At 47.3% G+C, this 17,088-nt stretch overlaps 1 long non-coding RNA gene across 1 annotated transcript; it reads right to left on the bottom strand.

Moving 5' to 3' along the window:
- Positions 1-254: 254 nt before the first annotated feature.
- On the bottom strand, positions 255-12,695 carry LOC140724086 (uncharacterized). The gene is made up of 3 exons (XR_012098035.1): positions 12,589-12,695; positions 986-1,051; positions 255-378 (listed from the first exon to the last, which is right to left on the bottom strand). It is a non-coding gene; the product is annotated as an uncharacterized lncRNA (long non-coding RNA).
- Positions 12,696-17,088: the final 4,393 nt, after the last annotated feature.

Here is a 17,088-nt window from a genome sequence, read left to right as displayed (position 1 = left end):
CCTTCCCTCCTTGGGTGAAGTGGGGCCAGGGTGGGTAGTCAGCAGGCTACAGTTCTCCATCTGCGTCTGACTCCCCGGTGTTGATGGATAAGCAGCTCCAGAGTTCAGAGCCAATGACGGAGGAGCGGAGACAATTCGTCCCCACGGTCTGAGGAAGAATGACGTGGACGGTAATCTGTACGTGGCAGTGTCGGGTAATTAGATGCTCAGGAGCCAACAGTGAACAATGACCTGTGACAGGGAGGTTCTCGGGAGAATGGATGTGGCTGAGAGAGAGACGGGACGTCCGGTGGAAGGAGGAGGAGAAAAGTAATAGTCAGTGATCACATTACCTGATAATCCGCAGTCGTGCAGAGGACATCATATCCCAAGCAATGACTGGAAGCAAAAACACAATGAAAGAGTCAGAAGCTCAATAGACAATGCAGACAAGCATCCCACACATTCCACAAAACAGTGGATTCTCTAATGTGTGCCATCAGAAGAGAAGGACTCTTAGATCAAACCCGACAGTGTAACAAGGTACGACATTAAGAGAGCCGTGCGCTATATATGGGGGATGTTATCTGGTGAGAAGCTGGTCTGTAGAAGGACGCCGTGCTGGAGGGGAGGGCGAATGTATTTTGTTAAAGGAGCTCAGTTCTTAGCTCTCATATTGTATATTGCCGAGTGTCTACCGTTACTGATGTGGCTCGGTACAAATGTTTAATCCAACTACTCAGTTGTGGTTCTTGCCTCGGTTTCCGTCGCAGGGAGAATCAGGATTTAAGCGATATGGATTGAAGAGGCGGAGTTTGTGAATGGAAACCGGGTTGGGGAGTGCGGCTGGTCCCGGAAAACTGATTGAAGGAGGGAGGCGAGGCAGGCAGTGCCTGGTCGGAGGGTGTGCAACACACGGAGGCAGCACTGGCAGGGATACAAGGAATCGGGATAGAGCGGCAGATGGTGGGACTGCGACAGGAAAGGAATTTGATTCTTGTCTTACTCTTCGCTCATTCCTTCCACGCTGGCCAGCGAGGCGACAAGCAGAAACACGGGCAGCATTGTTACCCTATGAGAAACAGAAACAGTCACTATCCAGTATTTGCCATGGACATAAGGCCATTCACAGGGTTATACTGCAAACAGCCCATCGGCCTGCCGAGCCAGTTCTAGTACTCAACATCATTGTATTGCGAAATAATTCGTACTTTGGCTATAATCCCACAATTTTAACTGGCTCATCTCGGTACAGGGGATGGAGTGTCAGTGTATCTCTACCCAAGCACTATCCTTCCCACTGCACTGCAGCGGATTCTGGTTAGCATCCTGGACAGCAGGAGAGCCAGCCCTAGGTGATTCCAGTCACTTAACAATCCTGGTGAGCCTCTCACGCCGCCTCTTAGATCTATATTGTGTGCTACTGAAGCCTCTGCTACATGGGATTACGTTCCCGCCGTGTGAACTATGCATGCCCTCCATCGGTTAGAACACCTCAGGTAGCCTTCTCCACTCCAGGAAAAGACAGAGTTTCTGTCAGAGAGATGGGGAAGGAGGGAGTGCGAGAGAATAGGCGGGAGAGGAAGAGTGATTGAGTGGAATTGGATGAACACGGTAAGGAAGATGTAAGAGCGGGTTGAGGGTAGGGCTGGTCGGACAGAAGGAGAGAGTTTGGTGTGGAGTGTAAAATAAGCTTTGCACTGTACCTCGTACATGAGATAAACCAATTCAGTCAAATCTCAGCCGAGCAGAGATGTTTCATTTCTAAAGAGCATTCCCACCTTCTCTGCTGCCCAGACCAACTTACGTTTCTATCCCTCCTCAGTTCTAATGAAATGTACTTCATCTAATGTCTCTCCCCTTCCTCTCCTGACAGCTCCTGTCTGCCATAAGTATTTATTTATTGCAATTTACAATTTTTCACTCTCACGCTGTGCTGTTGGAACAGAAGAAGAAATTGCACCAAATATGTTAACGAATATACACTTCATTCTGATATTGATTGCCAATGTCATCCCTTGATGATGGAGCAGGTCCCTGATCCAAAACATCTGAGTCAGGGAAAACATCCCCGCTGACTCCATCCGGCTGAGACTTTGCCCATTGGAGCGTGTCCATCTGTCTATCCATTTATCTATCGATCTATTGATCTACACCTTTCGGTCGGTTTATATATCTATCTATCTATTTATCTATCTATCTATCTATCTATCTATCTATCTATCTATCTATCTATCTATCTCCCTTTACTTATGTACTTATTGGGAATTTTCTGTCTTTGCACTGTATTGCAGCTACAAAAATACGTTTCACGTCACACAGTGAATGTCAGTGATAATAAATATGATCCCGAATTCTCAAACAAGACAAAACCTGCAGAAGCCGGAAATCAGAGCAACACACACAAAATGCTGGAGGAACTCTACAAAGCAGCAGCATCTAAGGGGGGATAAAATGTTTGGTGCAAGAGACAGATGGCCATAGAAGAAAGAAAACAAAATTGGGGAGGAGCACTAGAGGGAGGTGACAGGCGGGCAAGGATATTAGGTGAGAGGGGGAAAGGGGGATGGGAAATGGTGAAAAGGGGAGGGGGCGTGGGGACATCGGTTTTGGTGCCGTCAGGTTGCACCTACTCAAACGGAATATAAGGTGTTGTTCCCCCAACCTAAACGTTGCCTCATCACGACAGCGGAGGAGGCCATGGATGGACATATCGGAATGGGAATGGGAATTGGAATTAAAATCAGTGGCCAGTGGGCGATCCCGTTTGTTCTGGTGGACGCAACGGAAATGCTTGGCGACGCTGTCTCCCAATCTACGTCGAGTCTGGTCAATATACTGGAGGCCTCACCGGGAGCGACAATGGTCTTCATTCTGAGACAGATGTCCATGGAAGAAAGAAAAACAATGGGGTGTGGGGGGGCGGGGGGGGGTCTACCAGAGAGAGGCGATTGGCGGGAAGCAGATAAGGTGAGTGGCGGGAAAAGGGGATGGGAAATGGTGAAAAGGAATTAAGCTTGGCCTCATCACGACAGTGATTGGTGGACATATCGGTACAGGAATTGGAACTGGAATTAAAATCGCTGGACACTGGGAGATCCCACTTGTTCTGGCGGACTGAGCGCAGGTCTTTTACAAAGCCGTCTCTCAATCTACGTCGAGTCTCGTTGATGTACACGAGGCCACACTGGGAGCACAGAACACAATAAACGATTCCAACAGACTCACAAGTGAAGTGTGGCCTCATATGAAAAGACTGTTTACAGCTCTGAATGTTAGTGAGGGAGGTGTAGGGGCAGGTGTAGTACTTGTTCCGCTTACAAAGGTAAGAGCCGGGAGGGAAATTCAGTGGGGAGGGACAAATGGACAAGGGAGTTACGTAGGGGCGATCCCTATGGAAAGGGGGGGGGGGTTGAGGAACTATTCTTCGTTCAACCCTGCTACATGTAAACACTCCATCCCCTTCTCTCAATTCCTACGTCACCGCTGCATATGATCTCAGGATGAGGCTTTTCATTCCAGTGGTCATCCATTTTAATTCCACTTCCCATTCCCATTGCTGTATGTCCATCCATGGCCCCCTCCTCTGTAGTGATGAGGTCACACTTAGGATGGAGGAACAGCACCTTATATTCTGTACGGGTGGCCTCCAACCTGAAAAACTGAACATCGATTTTTCAAATTTCCAGTAATGCCCTCCAAACCGCCGACCCTACTCCCACCTCCCCCCCCCCCCCCCCACCACTTTCTATGTCCCATCTCCTTTTCCCTCTCTCACCATTTCTCCTTGACCACCCATCGCCTCCCTCTGGTGCTCCTACAATTATTTTTGTCTGTTTTAAATGGTCTTGGCTCTTTCACATTCCAAGCTAATTTCTTTATCACCACTCCCTCCCCTCCAGGTTTCACCTAACAGCTAGTGTTTCGCTCTCCCCACCCGGCGCCTTTTAAATCTACTCATCAGCTGTTATTTTTTAAATCTCCAGTCCTGCCGAAGTGTTTTCGGCCCGAATCTCGGACAACACTTCTTTTTTTCACTGATGCTGTTTGGCCTGCTGAGATCCTCAAGCATTTTTTGTGATTCTCATTCTGGTTATCAATAGAGGAGAAACCAGTTTCCATCCCTCGGGAATTTTCACCAAAGCTGTCAACAATACGACAGGTACATCAGCAAAATACAATGCGCGAAATTAGACGCGTTGACGTGCCCGGGGAGAAGTACAAGGTATCGACTGGGTTAGCGACTGTTCCCCTATGGTGATCTTTATTCTCTGGGTATGGTGCAACAGCTCCACTAACTGGGCATCACCAGCAACAGATCTCTTTTCATTTAATAATGACTATGTCTTCTACACCAAAGACGATGCCCTTATAGCTATCCACAGGGTTTTCCATTGCCACCTTCCCACACACTCACTCAGACGCTCCGTATCCCCTTTCATCATCCCACGCCCTGCCCTTCGCTCATACCGTCACTCTGGTGAGTGTGGTCAGAAACCTTGGTAATAGGACCTGTGACATCCCTCAGTTCATGGGCTGACGTCGCTGTGACCTGAGCACCACTGACCGTGATTTCCCTCTTCCCATAGACTGCGCACATGACAGAGATGCATGTAGACCCAGTGATCCTGGTGTAATTATTAACCGAGCCGCAGGTTCATCTCCGGCATGCTGATTTGTCTGAAACAGAGTCTCTTTGGATGGGATAAAGACGATATGGGAGGGTAAAGATCCAGTTGGATATATATATTCCAGTAGAAACGGAGGGCTGTGTGCGGGATATTGCATAATGGGGACAGAGACGGAGGGACGAATGGGGGAAAGAGACAGAAAGAAAGGGAGATGAAATTGTAAGACGGATGCTGGAGGCAGTAGGAGAGAAAGAAGCCGGAACAGAGATAGAGAGGTACGAGACGGTGTGAGTAAGAATGAGAAAGAGAGGACAGAGAGACATAGAGAGAGAGAGGGAGGGAGAGGGAGAGGACTTTGCCCATTGGTGCGTGTCTATCTGCCTATCGATCCATTGATCGATCTCTCTCTCTCTCTCTCTCTCTCTCTCTCTCTCTCTCTCTCTCTCTCTCTCTCTCTCTCTCTCTCTCTCTCTCTCACTCTCTCTCTCTCTCTCTCTCTCTCTATTTATCTGTCTGTCTGTCTCTCTTTAAATATGTACTTATGGCGAATTCTCTGCATAGTATTGCAGCCACAAAAACACGTTTCACGTCACAGTGTATGTAAGTGATAATAAATATGATCCCGAATTCTCAAACAAGACAAAACCTGCAGAAGCCGGAAATCAGAGCAACACACACAAAATTCTGGAGGAACTCAACAAAACAGCAGTTGACGTTTCGGGCCGAAACTCTTCGGCAGGACTGCAGAAAAAGAAAAAGCTGAGGGGTGAAATTAAAAGTTTATCTAAAATTAAAATTAAAATTTGGGCGGGAATGGGGGGAGAGAGAACAGGTAATTGGTGAAGCCTGCAGGGGGAGTGATGAACTAAGCAGATGGGAAATTGTTTGGTGAAAGAGACAGACGGCCATGGAAGAAAGATTAAAATGGGGAGGAGCACCAGAGGAGGTGAAAGGCAGGCAAGGAGATTAGGTGAGGGGGTAGGGGGATGGGAAATAGTGAAGAGTGGAGGGTGAATGGGGACTTTACAGGAAGATTGAGACATCGGTTTTCATGCCGTCAGGTTCCACCTATTCAAACGGAATATAAGGTGTTATTTCCCCCAACCTAAGTGCGGCCTCATCACGACAGCGGAGGAGGCCATGGATGGACATGGGAATGTGAATTGGAATTAGAAACGCTGGCCAGTGGGCGATTCCGCTTGTTTTGCTAGACTGAACGCAGATGCTTGGCCATGCGGTCTCACAATCTACGTGGAGTCTTGTCGATATACAGGAAGCCACACCGGAAGCGACAATGCACTGCATTCTGAGACAGACGGCCGTGGAAGAAGGAAAACATGGGTGGGAGGACTACCGGAGAGAGGCGATTGGTGGGCAAGCAGATAAGGGGTAAAGGGGATGGGAAATGGTGAAAAGTGGAGGGTGCATGGGGCATTACAGGAAGATTGAGGCATCGATTTTCGTGCCATCGGATTGCAGCTACCGGAACGGAATATTGGGTGTTGTTCCTCCAAACCAAGCGTGGCCTCATCACGACAGGGATGGATGGACATATCGGAATGGGAATGGGAATTGGAATTAAAATCGCTGGCCACCGGAGGATCCCGCTTTTTCTGGCGGGATGAGCGTAGGTCTTTGGCAAAGTCGTCTCTCAATCTCAGTCGAGTCTCGTTGATATAAAGGAGGCCACACCGAGAGCACCGAGCACAATAAATGATCCCAACGGTCGCACAGGTGAAGAGTCGCCTCATATGAAAAGACTGTTTACAGCACTGAGCGTAAGTGAGTGAGATGTAGGGGCAGGTGTATCACTTGTTCCGCTTACAAAGTACGTGTCAGGAGGGAGATTAGTGGGGAGTAGCATTGGGGCGATCCGTATGGAAAGGGGCCGAGGGGTGGGGCGAGAGGAACTATACCTCGTTCAGCCCTGTTACATGTAAAAATGCAATCTCCTTCCCTCAATTCCTCCGTCACCGCCGCATATGCTCTCAGGAAGAGGCTTTTCATTCGAGGTGTCATCCATTATAATTCCACTTCCCATTCCCACTGCGGTATGTCCATCCATGGCTGCCACCTCTGTCGTGATGAGAGCACATTTAGGATGGAGGAACAGCACCTTATATTCTGTTTGGGTAGCCTCCAAACTGATGAACTGAGCATCGATTTTTCAAACTTCCAGTTATGCCTTCCAACCCGCTGAACCCACCACCCGCTTTCTATGTCCCATATCCGTTTCCCTCTCTCACCATATCTCCTTGACCGCTCATCGCCTCCCTCTGGTGCTCCTCCCCTTTTTTCTGTCTTATATGGTCTTCTGTCTCTTTCACCTTTCAACCTATTTACTTCATCCACCACGTCCTCCAGGTTTCGCCTAACCCCTGGTGTTTCACTCTCACACCTGGCGCCTTTTAAATCTACTCCTCAAATGTAATGTTTCTCCAGTCTTGCCGAAGTGCTTCGGCCCGAAACCAGGACTGTGCTTCTTTTTTTCCTGATGCTGTTGGACTAATGAGATCTCCAAGCATCTCTGGTGAGAGTTATCAGAAACCTTAGTAATAGGACCTGTGACACCCTTCAGCTCAAGGGCTGACATCGCTGTGACCTCCGCACCACTGACCGTGATTTCCCACTTCCTAGAGACTGCGCACATGATAGAGATGCATGTAGACCCACTGCTCGTTGTGTGATTATTAACCGAACCCCATGCTTAACGTCACCAAAATCTCCGGCACGCTGATTTGTCTGATACAGTGTCCCTTCGGCGCAAGAAGGCTTCGAGCGAACGGCTGATACCCGGAGCGAAGGCAGTTTTTCCCACTCGGGGTAAAAGCGAGGCAAGATTTCCCAGGCGCGTGAAGTCAGCAGGTAGAGCGCGAAAGATTTAAAAAGAAGACCGCCATACCCAGCGCACAGCGTAGTGAGAGGTAGCAGACTGATAGGGATTTGGCTCAACGGACTTCGGCGGTAATGGGACAACGGGACGAGGCGAGGTAGGTTTGCCTACGTTATTTGTGCAAATGAGCAACTATGTTTGTGAGGCTAGTTTTCTGTGCTCGGTGTCAGATGTAAGAGTTCCCGGAGTCTCCCAGCCCCCTGGTCGGCCATATCTGCACCAGGTGTGTCGAGCTGCAGCTCCTCAGGGTCCGCGTTAGTGATTTGGGGAGGCAGCTCGATGACCTTCGCCTTGTCAGGGAGAGCGAGGAGGTGATAGAAAGGAGTTATCGGCAGCTGTTCACACTGGGGCCACGGGAGACAGACAGGTGCATCACAGACAGGAGAGGGAAAGGGAAGAGTCAGGTACTAGAGAGTTCCCCTGCGGCCGTACCCACTGACAATAAGTACCTCTGTTTGAGTACTGTTGGAGTGGGGACAGCCTACCTGGGGAACGACAGTGGCCGCGCCTCTGGCACAAAGTGTGCCCCTGTGCCTCAGAAGACGAGGGAAAGGAAGAGGAACGCAGCAGTGATAGTGACTCTGTAGTTAAGGGGTCAGACATGCCATTCTGTGGACGCAGGAAAGAAACTCGGATAGCAGTTTGCCTCCCAGGTGCCAGGGTCTGAGAAGTTTCAGATCGCGTCCATGATATCCTGCAGTGGGATGGAGAACAACCAGAGGTCGTGATACATATTGGTACCAGTGACATAGGTCGGAAGAGGGAAGAGGTCCTGAAGAAAGCCTACAGAGAGTTAGGTAGGAGTTGGGAAGCAGGACCGCAACGATAATAATCTCGAGATTACTGTTTGTGCTACGCGACAGTGAGAATAGAAATAGAATGAGGTCGAGGATAAATGCGTGGGTGAAGGTTTGGAGCAGGGGGCAGGGATTCAGATTTCTGGATCATTGGGATCTCTTTTGGGGCAGACGTGACCTGTACAAACTGGACAGGTAGCACTTGAATCGCATGGGTTCAACATTTTGGCTGGAAGTTTTGCTAAGGCTACTGGTGAGACTTTAAACTAGAACTGTTGGCAGGTGGGAACCGAACTGAAGAGGTGGTTTACAAATAGTTCACAAATAGAGAAAGCTTGTAGACAGTGCGAGAAGGAAGATAGGCAGGTGACAGAGAAGGGACGCGCTCAGACCGAACGATTGAGATGTGATTTTTTTTTAAATCGGAATGAGTGTTGTGAACAAAGTGGTTGAGCTTAGAGGGTGGATCAGTACTATGAGATATGATGTGGAAGCCATTACAGGGATGGTTCAGGGACAGGAATGGTTACTTCAAGTGCCGGGTTTTAGAAGTTTCAAACAGGACAGGGAGGGAGGCAAAAAGGGTGGGGGCGTGGCACTGTTGATCAGAAATAGTGTCACGGCTGCAGAAAAGGCGGACGCCATGGAGGGATCATCTGCGGACTCTCTGTGGGTGGATGTTCGGAACAGGAGGAGGTCAATGAATTTTCTGAGTGTTTTTTATATGCCTCGCAATAGTAACAGGGATAGCGAGGAGCAGAGAGGGAAACAGATCCTGGAAAAGTGTTAAAAAAACCCAGTGTTGTCGTGATGGGCGATTTTAATTTCCCAAATATCGATTCTCCCTAGAGCAAAGTCTTTAGATGAGGTGGAGTTTGTTACGTTTTTCAGGAAGGTTTCTGGTAACAATATGTAGATAAGTCTACAAGAGGATCGGCTGTACTTGTTCTGGTATTGGGAAATAAACCTGTTCAGGTGTCAGATCTCTCAATGGGAAAGTATTTTGGAGTTAGTGATCATAATTCTATCTCTTTTATAATAACACTGGAGAGAAATAGGACAGAATAGTTAGAAAAGCGTTTAATTGGAGTAAGGGGAATTATGCGGCTCTCAGGCAGGAAGTTGGAAGCATGAATTGGAAACTGATGTTCCCAGGGAAAAGTACGGAAGAAATGTAAAGTTGTTCAGGTGATATTTGTGTGGAGTTCTGCATAAGCACTTTCCAATGAGACAGGAATGTTATAGTATGATACAGGACCCGTGGTGTGAAATGATTGTAATATATCCAGTTAAGAGGGAAAAAAAGCTTAAAAAAGGTTCAGAGAGCTATGTAAAGTTAGATTATTATAAGGCTAATAGGAAGGAGCTTAAGAAGGAAATTAGGAGAGCCAGAACGGGCCATGAAAAGGCATTGGCAGGCAGGATAAAGCAGAATCCCAACGCATTCTGTAAGTATGTGTAGAGCAAGAGGGTAAGACGTGAGAGAATAGGACCTATCAAGTGTGACGTGGGGAAGTGTGTATGGAATCGGAGGAAATAGCAGAGGTACTTAATGAACACTTTACTTCAGTATTCGCTTTGGAAAACGGATCTTGGTGATTGTAGTGATGGGTTGCAGCAGAGTGAAAAGCTGGAACATGTAGATATTATGAAAGTGGATATGCTGGAAATTTTGGAAAGCATCAAGTTGGATAAGTCGCCGGGACCGGATGAGATATATTCCAGGCTACTGTGGGAGGTGAGGGAGGAGATTGCTGAGCCTGAGGTGCTGATCTTTGCATCATCAATGGGGACGGGAAAGATTCTGGAGGATTGGAGTTTTGCAGATGTTGTTCCCTTATTCAAGAAAGGGAGTAGAGATATTTCAGGAAATTATAGATCAGTGTATCTTAACTGGTTGGCAAGTTGATGCAGAAGATCCTGCGAGGCAGGATTTAGGAACATTTAGAGAGGTAGAATACGATTAAGAATAGTCTGCATGTCTTTGTCAAGGGCAGGTCGTCCCTTACGGGCCAGATTGAATTTTTTGAGGATGTGATTTAACACATTCATGAAGGAAGTGCAATAGATGTAGTGAATATGGATTTCAGCAAGGTATTTGATAAGGTACCCTCTGCAAGGCTTATTGAGAAAGTAAGGAGGGGTGTATTTCCTGCGGCTCTTGAGGAAATACGGTCTGCCTCAGGAATTGCTGCTGCAGTTCTACAATGCAGTCATTGAGTCTGTCCTGTGCACCTCCATCATTGTGTGGTTTGGAGCCGCCACCAAGCAGGATAGAACCAGACTACAGCGCACAATGAGGACTGCCGAGCGCATCATTGGAGCCTCCCTGCCCTCTATTGTGGACCTGTACTCTTCCAGGTTAAAGAAGAGGGCGGGGAACATCATAAAGGACTCCTCCCATCCTGCGCATGGACTGTTTGATCTGCTTCCGTCTGGTAGGCGCTTCAGATCCCTCCAGACTAAGACTAATAGGCACTGGAGAAGTTTTTTCCCTACTGCGGTCACTTTGCTGAACAGTTAACTGCCGGTTAACTGTCGGCTAACTATTACTTGGATTGCACTACCTGTATGTATAATCTATATTTTCATTTATATTTATCATTATTATTGTTATGAGCAGAGAGACAACATCTGCCGGAAGTAAATTCCTTGTATGTGCATAGGTACTTGGCGATTAAAGTCTGATTCTGATTCTGATTCTGATGAGATTCAAGCGGACATTGCTTTGTGGATCCAGAATTGACTTGCCTAAAGAAGGCAAGATCGGTTGTAGACGGGTCATATTCTGCCTGGAGTTCGGTCATCAGTGCAGTGCCTCCAGGATCTGTTCTGGGACCTTACTCTTCGTGATTGGCATAAACGACCAGGATGTGAAAGAGGAGGGATGGGTTAGTCTGTTTGCTGATGACACAAAGGTTGAAGGTGTTGTGGATAGTGTGGAAGGCTATCAAAGGTTACAGCTGGACATTGAAAAGATGCAAAACTGGGCTGAGAAATGGCAGATAGAGTACAGCCCAGATAAGTGTGAGATATTAATTTTGGTAGGTCAAATATGATGGCAGAATACAGTATTAATGGTTGGACTCTTGGCAATGTGGAGGATCAGAGGGATCTTGGGGCCCAGGTCCATTGACGCTCAAAGCAGCTGCGAAGGTTGACTCAGGTTAAAAAGGCGTAAGGTGTATTGACCTTCATTAATAGTGCAAATGAATTTAGGAATCCAGAGGTAATGTTGCAGCTATATGGGACGCTGGTCTGACCCCACTTGGAGAACTGTGCTCCGTTCTCGTCACCTCACTGAATGAAGGATGTGGAAGACATAGAAAGGGTGCAGAGGAGATTAACAAGGGTATTGCCTAGATTGGGGAGCATACCTTATGAGAATAGGTTGAGTGAACTCGGCCTTCTCTCCTTGGAGCGACGAAGGATGAGAGGTGACCTGATAGAGGTGCATAAGATGATGAGAGGCTTTGTGGGCCGAAGGGCCTGTATTGTGCTGTAGGTTTTCTATGTTTCTGTGTATCTTTGGATGGGATGAAGACGATATGGGAGGGTAGAGATCGAGGTTCGGAAGATGTTGGTGTCATGGTCCTGGCTGGCATTTCCCACCTTTTCCCTTTCCTCCCTAATTGGTCCTTAATCCCCACACTTGATTCCCAGTCTTTCCCAATTCCTGTCAATCACCAGCACTTAGTTTCCATTACCACCGGAGGATAAGACTCCGACAGCTCCGGTCAGACCTTGCCAGATTGTCGGTCGACTCTCAGAAAGAGAGGAACCTAGCTCCAAGTCTTCAACCCCGTATCATTTCGTGAATCAAGCCTCTCTAGTCCTGACTCAGCCTGGTTTCGATTCTGCCTCCTGATCCTGCCTCCATGTCAGAGTCCTGCACATGGGTCCGTTCTTCCTGCCACGTCTGTGTAACAGGTAGAGATCGAGGTGGATACATATATTCTACCAGAAAGGGAGGGCCTGGGCGGGATATTGAATAATGCGGACAGAGACGGGGGGAAGAATGGCGCAGAGAGAAAGAGAGATGAAATTGTAAGACGGATACTGGAGGCCGTGGGAGAGAAAGGAGCCGGAACAGAGATAGAAAATGGTGTGAGTGGGGGGGGGGTGGGGAGAGAGAGAGAGAGAGAGAGAGAGAGAGAGAGAGAGAGAGAGAGAGAGAGAGAGAGAGAGAGAGAGAGAGAGAGAGAGAGAGAGAGAGAACGATACGTACGGTATGATCCCATCCAGTGACTATTGTTCCACCGCTGAGTCGCCAGGTGGTACGGCTTACCTCAGGCTGACTTGCTGTACTGGTTGTCCGCAGCCTGTGTTTTCAGAGAGATGACACAGGCTGTTGCAATGCAGAGGAAGAAAAAACAACTCGTGACGTTAAGTACACCAACGGCAAGTGTTGCATCATCTTGTGCAAACTGAAGTTCATTAATTAACTAGGACATCGACTGACTATCACAGACATGAGTTGATCCAGACAGCATCTGAATCCGCCACCAACTTTGCCTACTGGGACAACGGTATCTGAAACAACTCACAGTTCTCCAAATGAACCTGAAACACTTTTACAAACGAGGGAAGTCAACTGCATCGTTAAGAGTCCCAGTTTGATCACCATCGCATTTCCGCGGTTACACGGAGCTGCATCTTTTGTGTTGTCCAAACTATCCAACTCAGTGTGTGTTATCGGAGTAGGGTGAGGCTGAGATAGAGCTGTCAACCCACAGTTCAAAACCAGTGGCATCGTGTCCCGAGACTGACCTCGGTAAACTCCCTCCGTAAAGCAATCCCTACTGCAGAACTGTGCTCTCATGTGGAGTCACGATAAGGAATGACCCCGTTAAGTTCGTCCACAACAGAGACGATGAAGCAGGTTCCCCATGCATTCAAATTAAACCAAAGCATTTTGTAGGGCGGCGCACTAAACCAATACATGTGTAATTATCAGGTAACATAGCAAAGCATTTCAAACTTAAACTTAACATCTAGACAAACAGGCTGCTATAACATTGTCAGTACCTTTCACGTGTTTTATTTCCATGTCATACTCTTGCAAGATCAGAACTTAGTTGAGCAACATTCTGTTCTTATCCTTCATTTTACTCAGAAACACGAATGGATTATGGTCTGTCTAAAAGTGGTCTCTGCGCAGGACATATGCAGACGTCGAAATGTTACAATGCTAAAATGAGTGCTATCATCTCTCTTGCAACAGTGGTGTAATTTTCCTGATGCATATTAAATTTCTTTGAGAAATAAGACACTGGATGTACAATTGCATCGTCATACTTCTGCAAAAATATTGCGCCCTCAGCTTTATCACTAGCCTTTACCGCGATTCAAAATGGTTTATTGAAATCAGGTGCTTTGAGCGCAGGGTAATAACACAGAATGGTTTTCAGGCGGTCAAATGCCTCTTTGCAAAAGTCAGTCCACACAAATCTTTCACTCTTCCCTGGGAGTTTCGTTAGGGGAGAGCGATGTCTCCAAAGTTCTTACAAAACTTACGGTAATACCCAACCATTTCCGAAAACAGCCGTCTGTAATGCTTTCTTGCCCGTCGGAATGGGAGCCTCAGCAGTATCCTGAACCTCGGCCTACACAGGTGCCAGTTGGCCGTGGCATACCACATAGCCAGGATACATGACAGTAGTGTGTCCAAATTCACTTTTAGCAAGGTTTACAGTGAGATTTGCCTTGGTCAGCCTTTCTAACAGTTTCTCTACTGCAGAGATATGCTCCTCCCAGGTGTCATTCCATACAACCTTTGGGTTCAGGCGTAACCTGTCCTTTTTGTACTGGTCGTACCTCCCCCGGAAGAGGCCCCAGTGATCCAGGAATCTAAAGCCCTGCCCCCGACACAAGTCTCTCAGCCACACATTAATACACCTGATCATGCTATTCTTTCATTGCTAGCACGAGGCGCAGGTAGCAATCCTGAGATTATTACCCCAGAGGTCCACAGGGGTCTGGTTAGCAAATGCTTACGTTATATGTCAATGCATTGGATGACAGCATTGATGGCCCTGTGGCCAAATTTACGGATTAAGTCGGATATTGAAAGGACTGGATAGAGAGGTCGTGGAGGGCTATAGTATCTGGTTATCACAATGCCATAAATACAACTTAAGGGTACAAACGGTAGGTTTGCTCCGCGGCTGGAGATTCTAAATTGGAGAATGGCGCTTTATTCACAAAATCCTCATAGCCCACAGTGACTGTGCACTGATCCCAGCAATGGAACCCGCCACTGCAGCCCCACAGTGCACTATGTACTGATTGCAAAGCTACGAAATTGCATGTAAATAGCCTCCCCTCCCCCAACTCCACTCTTTCTGTGTCACCTGCAGACTGGGACATCTCACATCTCGCTGCCTCCGCCAGGCCATTAAACTGTGAACAACTGTGGTCAGGGACTGATCTCTGGGGAACTCCAAACGCTACCTCCTTCCAGTCTGAAAACGACTCCAACGATCTCCAACGAAAAAGCCTAATCACCTACTCCTGAGGTTCAATACCATTGCTGACTCTGAGATTACATCCGACAGATGCCAGGAGGGACATAATAATCAGAAAGTCTCTAGTCACAGCCTGTAAATAAAATGTGATCTTAGTGGGTGTGTGGCGCGTGTTCAGAATGCGAAGGAGATAGACGAACTGAGCCAAGTCACAGACTGATGAAGGGGAGGAATGATGCATTTTGATACAGAGAGGGAAGCAGAGAGTTTGATATTGACCCTGATGCCGGAACTGTAGTCAGTTAGAAGATGAAGTCTTGTTCCTCCAAATTGTTTTGAGCTGTGACAGTGTTTTTATCAGAAGGCACAATGGAGACTAAAATTATCTTAGTTGAAATGTTGTCCTTCGCCCACTGACGTGGTCTGTAAACTTTTAATAGTGTAGAAATGTCAAAAGATCTGTGTGTGGGAATCACAAACACAACAGAAAGATGTCTCCGCTGTATCTGTCAGTTCACCAGCGTTTGAATGCCACCGATCCTTAAATGTAGAGGCCGAGATGTTGGAGAAGACAGCGCCCCACTCGCTGCGAGGAGAGACCGAACACGTGTCCATGTCTGTGATCTGATTGGATACAATGTCATGACGTTGACAGCAGGGTGACGTCATATTTTGGCTCTCATTTTGGAAGGGATTCAGTCGGCCATCGCATACACCAGCAGCTTCGCACTGGGAAGCGGCCATTCACCTGCACCGTGTGTGCGAAGAGACTCATTCAGTTAACCCACCTTGTGATGCTCGGGTGAGTTCACAATAAATAGAGGCCACATTTCTGTCCGGAGTGAGGAAAGAGATTTACTCAATCATCCCAGCTGCGGCAACACCAGCAACTTCACATCAGGGAGGAAGTTCAAATCAGCTCTGTGTTAAATGTTTAACCATCACGGTGACTGAAGGCAGCTACAGGTTCATGAGGGACTGTTACTGTCAGATTCTACAGTTCTTTCAGCTGCTCATCGCACCCAGGCCTGAACCCTGGTCACTGAGCATTGGAGGAGTCTGTTCTACTGATGTAAGCCTGAAACTAGACTGGTGTTTAATACTGCGGATCCGTGAAAGATAAATCAGTTCTGTATCGAATCCTGTGTCTCTACCACACTCACAATATACACTAGACAGGCCACTCGGCCCATCTATTCCCTGCCCATGTTTCTGTTCCATATCAGTATTTTAAAATTTATCTCTGCCGTTTACCTCCCACTCTCTTTGTTGCAATTTGTCACCACTCGGTGGTAGAAGAGATTTCCTGTGAATTTCCTAGAATCATAGAAATCTGCAGCAAATTACCGTTCATTATACATTGTTCCGACCATGTAACCTACTCTGGTAACTACCTAGAATTACCCTACCGCATAGTCCACTATTTTCCTAAGCTCCATGTACCTACGATTCTCTTAAAAGACCCTATTGTACCCGTCTCTACCACCGTCGCTGGCAGTGCATTCCACACACCCATCATTCTCTGTGTATAAAAATATACCTCTGACATCTCCCTTGAACTACTTCCAAGCACCATCAGCTATGCCCCCTCGTGCTAGCCATCTCAGCCCTGGGGAAAAAGCCTCTGAATATTCATAAGATCAATGCCTCTCATCGTCTTGTACACCTGCATGAATTTCCTACATGATTTTCCCCAGGCTAAGTAACACGATGAGCTCGCTGAGTATTTGACCTTCCCCAGTGCTCTGGGCTAAGGTGGTTAAACTCTTCCCTAGTTTTTTTTTCAAATTTTGGGTCATTTTCACTAATTTCAAAGGACTGTGCCTCAGACAGCCGGGTTGTTGCAATGTGCCTCTAAAGCCTGACAGCAGACTAGCGAGTGAATCTTCGGTGGAGCAAAGTCAGGATCCAAAGAGTTGCCAGTACTAATCAGGGCTCTAGGTCTCCGGAAAGCGATGGGGTCTGGAGGTTACAAGGAGGAGGAGGAAGAGGAACCAGACCAGCAGGGTGTGGCTATGAATGAAAGATGAGTAACATTTGGAAACTGGTCAATTGAAAAACAAAATGGTTAATGTCTACAAAACATTGCACGTAATCAGCAGATCAGGCTGCAAATGTGGAGAGGAATAAATGGACAACATTTTTAGTTGCTTCCTGAACTGCAGGGCTCCTTCAGCATTGTGTGTGTGTGCGTCACTGTTTTCCAGCAACTGCAGAATCTCTTGTGTTTCATATCTGCATCTGTAAGAGGATTGTACTTTAGCATTAAATAAACGAAATGCCTGTTTATATTGAGTGTATCGTTTATGGGAGCTGCTTTC

The sequence above is a fragment of the Hemitrygon akajei genome, unplaced genomic scaffold (assembly GCF_048418815.1).
Source record: "Hemitrygon akajei unplaced genomic scaffold, sHemAka1.3 Scf000160, whole genome shotgun sequence".
In the NCBI taxonomy this organism is placed as follows: Eukaryota; Metazoa; Chordata; class Chondrichthyes; order Myliobatiformes; family Dasyatidae; genus Hemitrygon; species Hemitrygon akajei.
This window is presented reverse-complemented; position numbering and strand designations above follow the sequence as displayed.